At 38.0% G+C, this 7950-nt stretch overlaps 1 protein-coding gene across 1 annotated transcript in view; it reads right to left on the reverse strand.

Annotated features, from left to right (window-relative positions):
- Positions 1 to 7950, reverse strand: part of scara5 (scavenger receptor class A, member 5 (putative)) — a 43966-nt gene that overhangs the window by 8614 nt on the left and 27402 nt on the right. The window lies entirely within an intron of this gene.

Below are 7950 nucleotides of genomic sequence, written 5' to 3' on the forward strand. Positions count from 1 at the left end.
CATGCATATCACCCTCAGTCTTTCATGCATATCACCCTCAGTCTTTCGTGCATATCACCCTCAGTCTTTCGTGCGTGTCACCCTCAGTCTTTCGTGCGTGTCACCCTCAGTCTTTCGTGCGTGTCACCCTCAGTCTTTCGTGCGTGTCACCCTCAGTCTTTTGTGCGTGTCACCCTCTGTCTTTCGTGCGTGTCACCCTCCGTCTTTCATGCGTGTCACCCTCCGTCTTTCGTGCGTGTCACCCTCAGTCTTTCATATATATCACCCGCTGCCTTTCATGCAAAAGTTTCATTATGAAAAACGATGGCATTGAAGCCGTTTTTATCAAATCTTGAAAACGTTATACACAATTAAATGCAATGATCCAAGATGTTAAAACTCAAATTAATTGTTTCATAATGGCGCTCAGCTTCAACAAGAACACATTTTAGCTCACTATCTGTAAAACTTAGTCATTTTTGTGTTTGTTAAAGTTGATTAGCTGTGGCAGCCATTTTTAATTGGCTATAAAAATTAATTGGTTGTAAATGTAGGTCGTATGAGTTCTAAGCAAAGATCTTGTGCGATGAGTTGGAGTATGTGTTGTGAATGTCTCTGAGCTACAGTCACAACAACTGTTAGCACAGTTTATGTAAAATGCACCGTGTTTTAGCCCGTTTTCTGGTCAGCTAGCTGTGGCAGCCATCTTGAATCAGTTGTAGAGGTACATCTAATGATTTGTCCCTGAGAGTTTCATTAAAATCTGTTCTGTCATTCATGAAATATTTTGCTGACTGGACAGATAAATTAACCATATACACACAGGTAAAAACATTAATACACTTTTGCTTTAAGATAAAAAATGTCTGGCTTCTTGGAAACAAAACAGACTTTTGTGCACCGTTTTATGTATATGTGCATTTTGTATTTTTGAAAGTATGCAGCAGCTGCACTCATGTAGTTAGTATAATTTATCACCGTTCAATAAGCAGAGAGGAAATGAGAAGGAGAAGTAAACATTCACACACACAACATACTCCGCTGTTCTTCTGGACATCTCATCATCAGGAATGATGTCAAAGAGCTGCAGTGTAACGTCAGACACACCACCAACAGGAAGTTAGTCTCATCAGACCATCATAAATTCTGACTGGGTTTCATTTATCTCCCATTATTCTGTCAAACACATTGCATTCACCGGCCCATTATAATTTAAAATCAACCGTAACATATGCAGCACTTGTTTGCACCAATTTATTTTCAGTACAAGAATAGAAAAAAAAGAACCTCAAGCCTTTTCTATTATTTCAGTCAACGCTAAAAGAAAATTAAAGACACGGCATTCATTGAAATAATGCATATCACCCGTGGCCTTGCAAGCCATCATTTTAAACAAAGCTCTCATATGATCACTTTTAGCTCAGAGTTTGTGTTGAAGATGACTCTCCACTACAACAGCAACAAGTCTTAGCTCAATCACTATAAAACTACCTGGTTATAGTAGTTTTAGTAATGCAAATCATTTCAAAATAAAACCAAAAGTAAAACTAGCTGAAACGCCTAAAATGAGAATACATTGGACATGACCAAACTAAAGACAAAAACATGCCCAAACCCCTAAGATCATGACACAACGAAGATGAAACCCACGGAACAAATCACTTCCTGTAGTTTTGACAGACAATGTGAATCAGAAATCTCATGTGAAAAAAAAAATACTTTTCTTAAACTAGAAAAACTGCAATGTCTGTGAAATGCAGTGTGAACACTAAGAGCTGAATGACTGCTTACATCTGCTAAAGAAGCTGAAGCTGAACTGTTAAAGCTGCAAGATGCCTAACACTACCAATAAGCTAAAAATACCAAAATACTATGTAAAAGCTACAAGGTGCAAAACTCTTAGCTAAAAGCTAAAAGCATCAAAATGTTACCTAAAAGTCAGAAGTATCTAAACATAAGCTAAAAGTCTAGTTAAAATGTGGCTAGCTAAGTAGTAATGAAAAACGGCAAATATTTAGTTAAATATCAAAGTAGCATATGACTAGTTAAAGTAGAAAATTAGCTAAAAGCTAAAATAGCAAAAGCAGCAAAATGTTAGCTAAAATCTAAATGTGGCAAAATATTAGCTGAAAGTTAAAAGTAGCATTGGAAGACAAAAAAGGAGCATGTGTACTGAAGCAGATTTCAATGGAACAATGGTTTTAAAGGATTTGAATAGAGCTGAATGTGTTTCTGTGGGTATAATATTTGTAAATAAAGTTAAATAATTTGAAAAGTATAAAAGTTACAAAACAAAACTCATTGCACTCATCTCCTGAATGAGATATTTGTTATATGAATGGTTAAAATACAAAGTATGCAGAAGTAGTTACATTGTAAAAATGGACCACAATAGCATGAATGCTGCATCATAAATAAATAAATAAATAAAACTTCTCCTAATTGACCCCTGGCTTCATGGTCCGACAGCCCTCACGCTCACCTTGGACACCAAATTAAACCAGACCTCAGACGTGTTACCTGATTTAGTCACAATAAGCGTTGCAGCTTTTCTGTAAAAGCCTGAATAAAAACATGAGCTTTTACAGGATATTTCTGCTCAGAGAACCAGCTCCAAGTGCTGATGATCGTCCAAGCGGTTCCAGCCTCAGAGGCTCACTGCAGCAGCCAGAACCAGAATAAAGCCAGAGCACAGAGTGATTGCAGATTATTAATGTTTATCTGGCAGGCAGGAAGAGTTTGGACCGAACGGGACTAATTGGCTTCAGGACAACCATAACAGGTTCCATCTGTTGGTGAAACATTCTCCGAGACTCAGACGCTGTTGTCTCACAACTTTTACTTTTTTCAGTTTCTTTTAAGTTGCATTTTTATTGCCTTTTTTCCATTTCAGTAATTGGTGTTCTTTTAATTCAACTTTTCTTGGGTCATGCTGAAAGTTCTGACAAGCACAAAGACATTCTGGAAAGTTATTACCTCGTATGTGTTTATAGTTATAATACCACTTCAGCCAGCAGCTTGCTAACTTTTCCTAGCATAAAGATTAATTGGATGTTACACCGCATTGTTAGCAAAATATCTAATAAACTCTGAACTGCTTTTAATAAAACTTCCAGGAAATAATAGTTGGATGCAACTCAACTGATTAAATTCTGAAGTCAACCCAATTCAAAAGGGCATTAGGAAACACAAAATGGTTATATTTTGTGAAAACCTTTAGATAAGGTATAAAATATTGATGTGGTTGTAGCTGAAAGTAATCCCTAACATATATGTCAAGGGCTAATACCTCATGCAAGGTCTTAAAATGTTGGTATGGAAGGTAGTGGGCAACATATTTTCCTTTAAGTTATACTAGTTTTTAATTTATTAAAGTTAATGTTGGGGGAAGTTATGTAAAGGTCAATGATGTTATCACTTACTAATGTCAAATTTAATGTAGAACCACGTGTGTGAGTTAGTTATTTTGTCTGAACAAAGTGGAGCCTGAAGGAGCATGGAGCCTGTGCACCTGATAAACTTCAAAAGCCCCTAAGCTGGAAAGCAGAGTTGTCTTGACCTCACCTTTTCTGAAAAGCGTTATAAGTACATGCTTCTTTATGCTGTCTGTGGGCAGACCTTGTAACCGAAGCTTCAATATCCCAGTGCTGTACCCTTTGTAAGAAGTAAACCTGGGTTGAAAAGATCTCCTTGCATTCTCTATGTTGCTTATTTAATTAATGAGTTGATAATAGGATAATTAATTTATCCAAAATATTTGGTCCTTCGAGCCGGATACGTATGGCATGTCTGTGTTCATATGTTTCTCAGCTCAGTAAACTGTGGTGGAGCTGAACTCTTTTGCTGCACCACCAAAAATCAAAACAGATTTGTTAAAAACAAGCAACTTAAAAACAGAATTTGGTCATTCTATAGACTAACTTCAATTTGAAGGGTAGTACAGGAAAAAAGTAATTAAAACAGATAAAATTAACAAAAACCCCACTCTCCAAACAATATCAGAAAGCTGAAACTGTTTGGATGTGTGAAGCTGCAGAGCTCCTGTCAGACATTAAACCCACTTCTCATAACGGGAGCCTCTGCAGATCGGCCGTCCCGCTGACAGATGGTATCTGTTGGTTAATGTGTCAGCTGATGAGGAAAACAATGACTCCAAAGTTTGAAATGGACTCAAAATAAAAAAAGAAAGTTTAGTGTTTTGTTACACCCACATCGGAAAACCCCTTTCAGGGAAATAACTGGACTTAATGTTTGTTGTTTTTGCTCTGAAAATGAAAACTCTGTGATGCAGGTCATTTAAAAGTAATCTAATCAGCCTCTGCTGAATGTAGAGGATACATATAATATCCTACATCATGGAATGATTATAATTTTTTATATACTAAATCTCTACAATAAGCAGCTCACTTACAGGACAGTGTTTTCTTTAAAATCACAGCGAGGAAGAAATATTTTAGGAAACCATAACGAGTTTATAAAATGTTAACAATATTTACTTGATGATAAATTACCTAGTTTCACAACAGATTTTTTTTCTACACTATACAGTTTAAGATACATCTTATTAATATAAAATAAACAGTATTCATCATATCCCCTTAATGTTGCCTGTCTAAACCAGTCTTGTATTTTTGTCTACTATTAAATAAACAAGAAATAAAGTTAAGATTTTGTAGGGTATACAAGTTTTTGATGATTTGGTACAACAAGAATGTATTAATTATAGGTATAAGATAAATAAATCTATCCATTCATCCATTATCTTTTACTCTCTCCTTCCTTTTCAAGTCACGGGGTCACTGGTGCCCATGTTTAGCCATCACTGTGCGAGGGGTGGGGGACATCCTGGACAGGTCTCCAGTCCATCACAGGGACACATAGAGACAAACAACCATTCACTCTCTCACTCACACCTAGGGACAATTCAGAGTTACCAAACAGCCTAACATGCATGTTTTTGGTCTGTAGGAGGAAACTGGAGTACCCGGAGAAAACCCATTTATGCACTGAGAGAACATGCAAACTGGTCTAAGATACAGTGAGTGAAAAATAGTCTGCAAGTCGCATTTAATTTATTTCTTCTGACTCTTTCAAAATGTATCCAATTAGACCAACAGTATATTTTGCATTGTGCAGGAAAGTACTCTGATAGGAACCCAGGCTCAATAACACTGTAGAACACATGGATCTATATTGTTTATTTTATTATTTGTTGGTGCCTTTAAGCTTATTTCAGTCAGGTTCTCTTTTTAATCTGCTGTGTGTGCATCTTATTACTTGCAATCTACTGTTGGATGTTTAGGGGACGTTTGATCCTAAAATGATGCAAACTAGTCAAACTTGACATCAAAGTTCATGCTCAATCATCCAGGTACAAAATTCAATAATGGTCAGTCAGGTCACCTGGACAGTTTCTTTTTTGTGGAAAGACATTTTGCCCTCTATATCCGGAGGGCTTCATCAGTTTGAGGAGTCCCAAGTAAACAGTTTTTCCCCACTAATCAGGACACTCCTTTAGTGGACCAAACAATTTGCTGGTGATAAGATGGTTTCTGGGGGCTGTCCTGTCCCCCGTCAACTCCTCCCAGGCAGGCAACCACAGCCAAAGTGGTTCAAGACATCAAAGTTCATGCTCAATCATCCACGTACAAAATCCAATAATGGTCAATCAGGTCATCTAGACAGCAAACTGGTTGGTCCAATAAAGGAGTGTACTGCTTAGTGAGGAAAACAGTTTACTTGGGACTCCTCAGACTGATGAAGCCCTCTGGATAGAGGGCGAAACATCTTTCCACAAAAAATAAACTGTCTAGATGACCTGATTAGCCATTATTAGTCATATTGGATGGATGTGTTCAACAGTCGGTGAGTAAGACTTGAACACCGTAGTAGAGCGAAGACGTACAGGACCAGCAGTCACAACCTTTAAACTCAGGAGCTATGAATAAAATGCACAGAAAGACAAGACAATGTGCTCATTGAGGCGTCATGCACAGCAAACATTTGTGCTGCAGTAAGGAGGTTTAAACCACTGTGCAGTACAAACTAAAGCTCAAAGTCGTTAGCTTCTCGCTATTTACAGCTGTTTTGGTAAAACAAAGGAGCTAAATGAGCAGGTGCTGCTCATCAATCTGCATCAAATGCTACTTTTTCCAATTACGCAGCAAAAAGTTTGAAATGATTTCAAGAAAATGTAAAACTCTTTTAAAATGCAGCAACTTGTTTTCATTGTCTAAAGTTGAAACTCAAACACAAATTGGAGTTCATAGACACTTCAAGACAAATGTTTTGTTGCTGTAAAGATTTAAATATGAACAGGAGATGTTAAACTGATCCAAAACCTTCCCACAACTATGAGCCTTTCAGCTACATAGTCCTGTGAAGCAGGTTTATTTAATGTTAAAACCCAGCCCGTGTGAAAGAAACGCAGGCACCAAATACATGCTCTGAAGTAGCAAAAGATCCAAGTCAATCGACAAGTAATAAACCAACCGTCTGAGATCTGAGGTAGAAAGATGCACAGCGTTATGTGATATTTCTTACAGCGTACGGCTCATGGACTCAGTCCAGGTTTCTTTCTGTGAAACCTCAAACATCTCAGAGATGTGAGGAAAGAACTGGTCTTTGACGGTTCTGTTCTGGGCAGAAACGGCATTCATGTGGTCGAAGGATCAAGTCGATTTGACGGCACGGGCAGAGTTCACAGAAAGCTAGGGTGAGGTAACAAAAAGAGAAAAATAATGAAAGAAAAAAAGGAACGTTTGTTTTTCTAGTTCTATCCCGACTGAATTCTTTAACATACCTTTAAAAAAAACGTTTTTCTTCTTAAAGCAACAGACTTTGACAAAAACATGGCAATAGGATCCACATGTAGGTGTTTCATCAGCTCTGAACATGTCTCTTATGCAACGTTAAAAGAAGAGAAACGGAACAACAAAGTGCAGTTTATGGTCTCTGTCTGTTAGCAAAAAATCTCAACAACTGAATGATTTTAATGGAACTTTAATTTTTACAGTTATTGAGCTAAACTCTCAAGTGGTAGTAGGTGAGAGTCACTCCTAAAACATGCTCTTGTTGGGTTTGTGGAGAACTGGACCCAAGTGCAGACTGATGAGAGGAGCTCGGAGGTTTGGGGGGGGGGGCGGAGGCTTTATTTGACAAAGTAAAACAAAAAAGTCTGTCATGGCAGCAAAAGTAAATTAACAAGGCAACTCAAACGATAAAACACAGGAATACAAGAGAAACAAACCTTGACGTAAATCACTTATAATGCAGATTTGATGCGTGGTGAAACAGAAGTCGGGCAGAGAAATGTGGATAATGGGCTGATTACTGATTGGGTACAGGTGAGGATGGCCGGGCAACTGGAAAATCACTGAGGAAGCTGACTGAGGGTAAATGAGAAACGGCACAAGGAACAGAAGCAGACCATGACCTACACAAGAATATTAAACAAACCTATAATGAAGTACAAAAACACAACTGGATCACAACCTAAACGAACAGGAACACACAAGCACCAGAACCCAAAAGTCAGAAACATAAAACATAAACCACACAAGGAATAAGAGTAAAATATAAACCTAAGGAACTAAATAAATAACAGAACAACTCTGAGCGTGAAATCATATGTGATCATGCAAAACAGCTGCAGAAAGAAAAGCTCTGCAGAGAGTGGTGAAGGCTGCACAGAAATCTGTTTGAGTCCGCCTCCCCACCATCACAGACATCTACACCTGCATCATGAAGGACCCCACTCACCCAGCACAAACTTTTTGCCCTGCTCCCCTCAGGAAGGAGGTTAAGGAGCATTAAGTGTAGAACCACTAGACTGAGGAACAGCTTCTATCCTGAGGCTGTTAGACTCATGAATCTCTAAGCAGAATAATCACTGTTAAAGTCACATCATGTTGCTGCTGATCCATTTCATGTTGCTGCTGATCTGTTTCATGTTGCTGCTGATCTGTTTCA

This window comes from Nematolebias whitei, chromosome 12, assembly GCF_014905685.2.
Source record: "Nematolebias whitei isolate Nwh7 chromosome 12, NemWhi1, whole genome shotgun sequence".
NCBI classification, from domain to species: domain Eukaryota; kingdom Metazoa; phylum Chordata; class Actinopteri; order Cyprinodontiformes; family Rivulidae; genus Nematolebias; species Nematolebias whitei.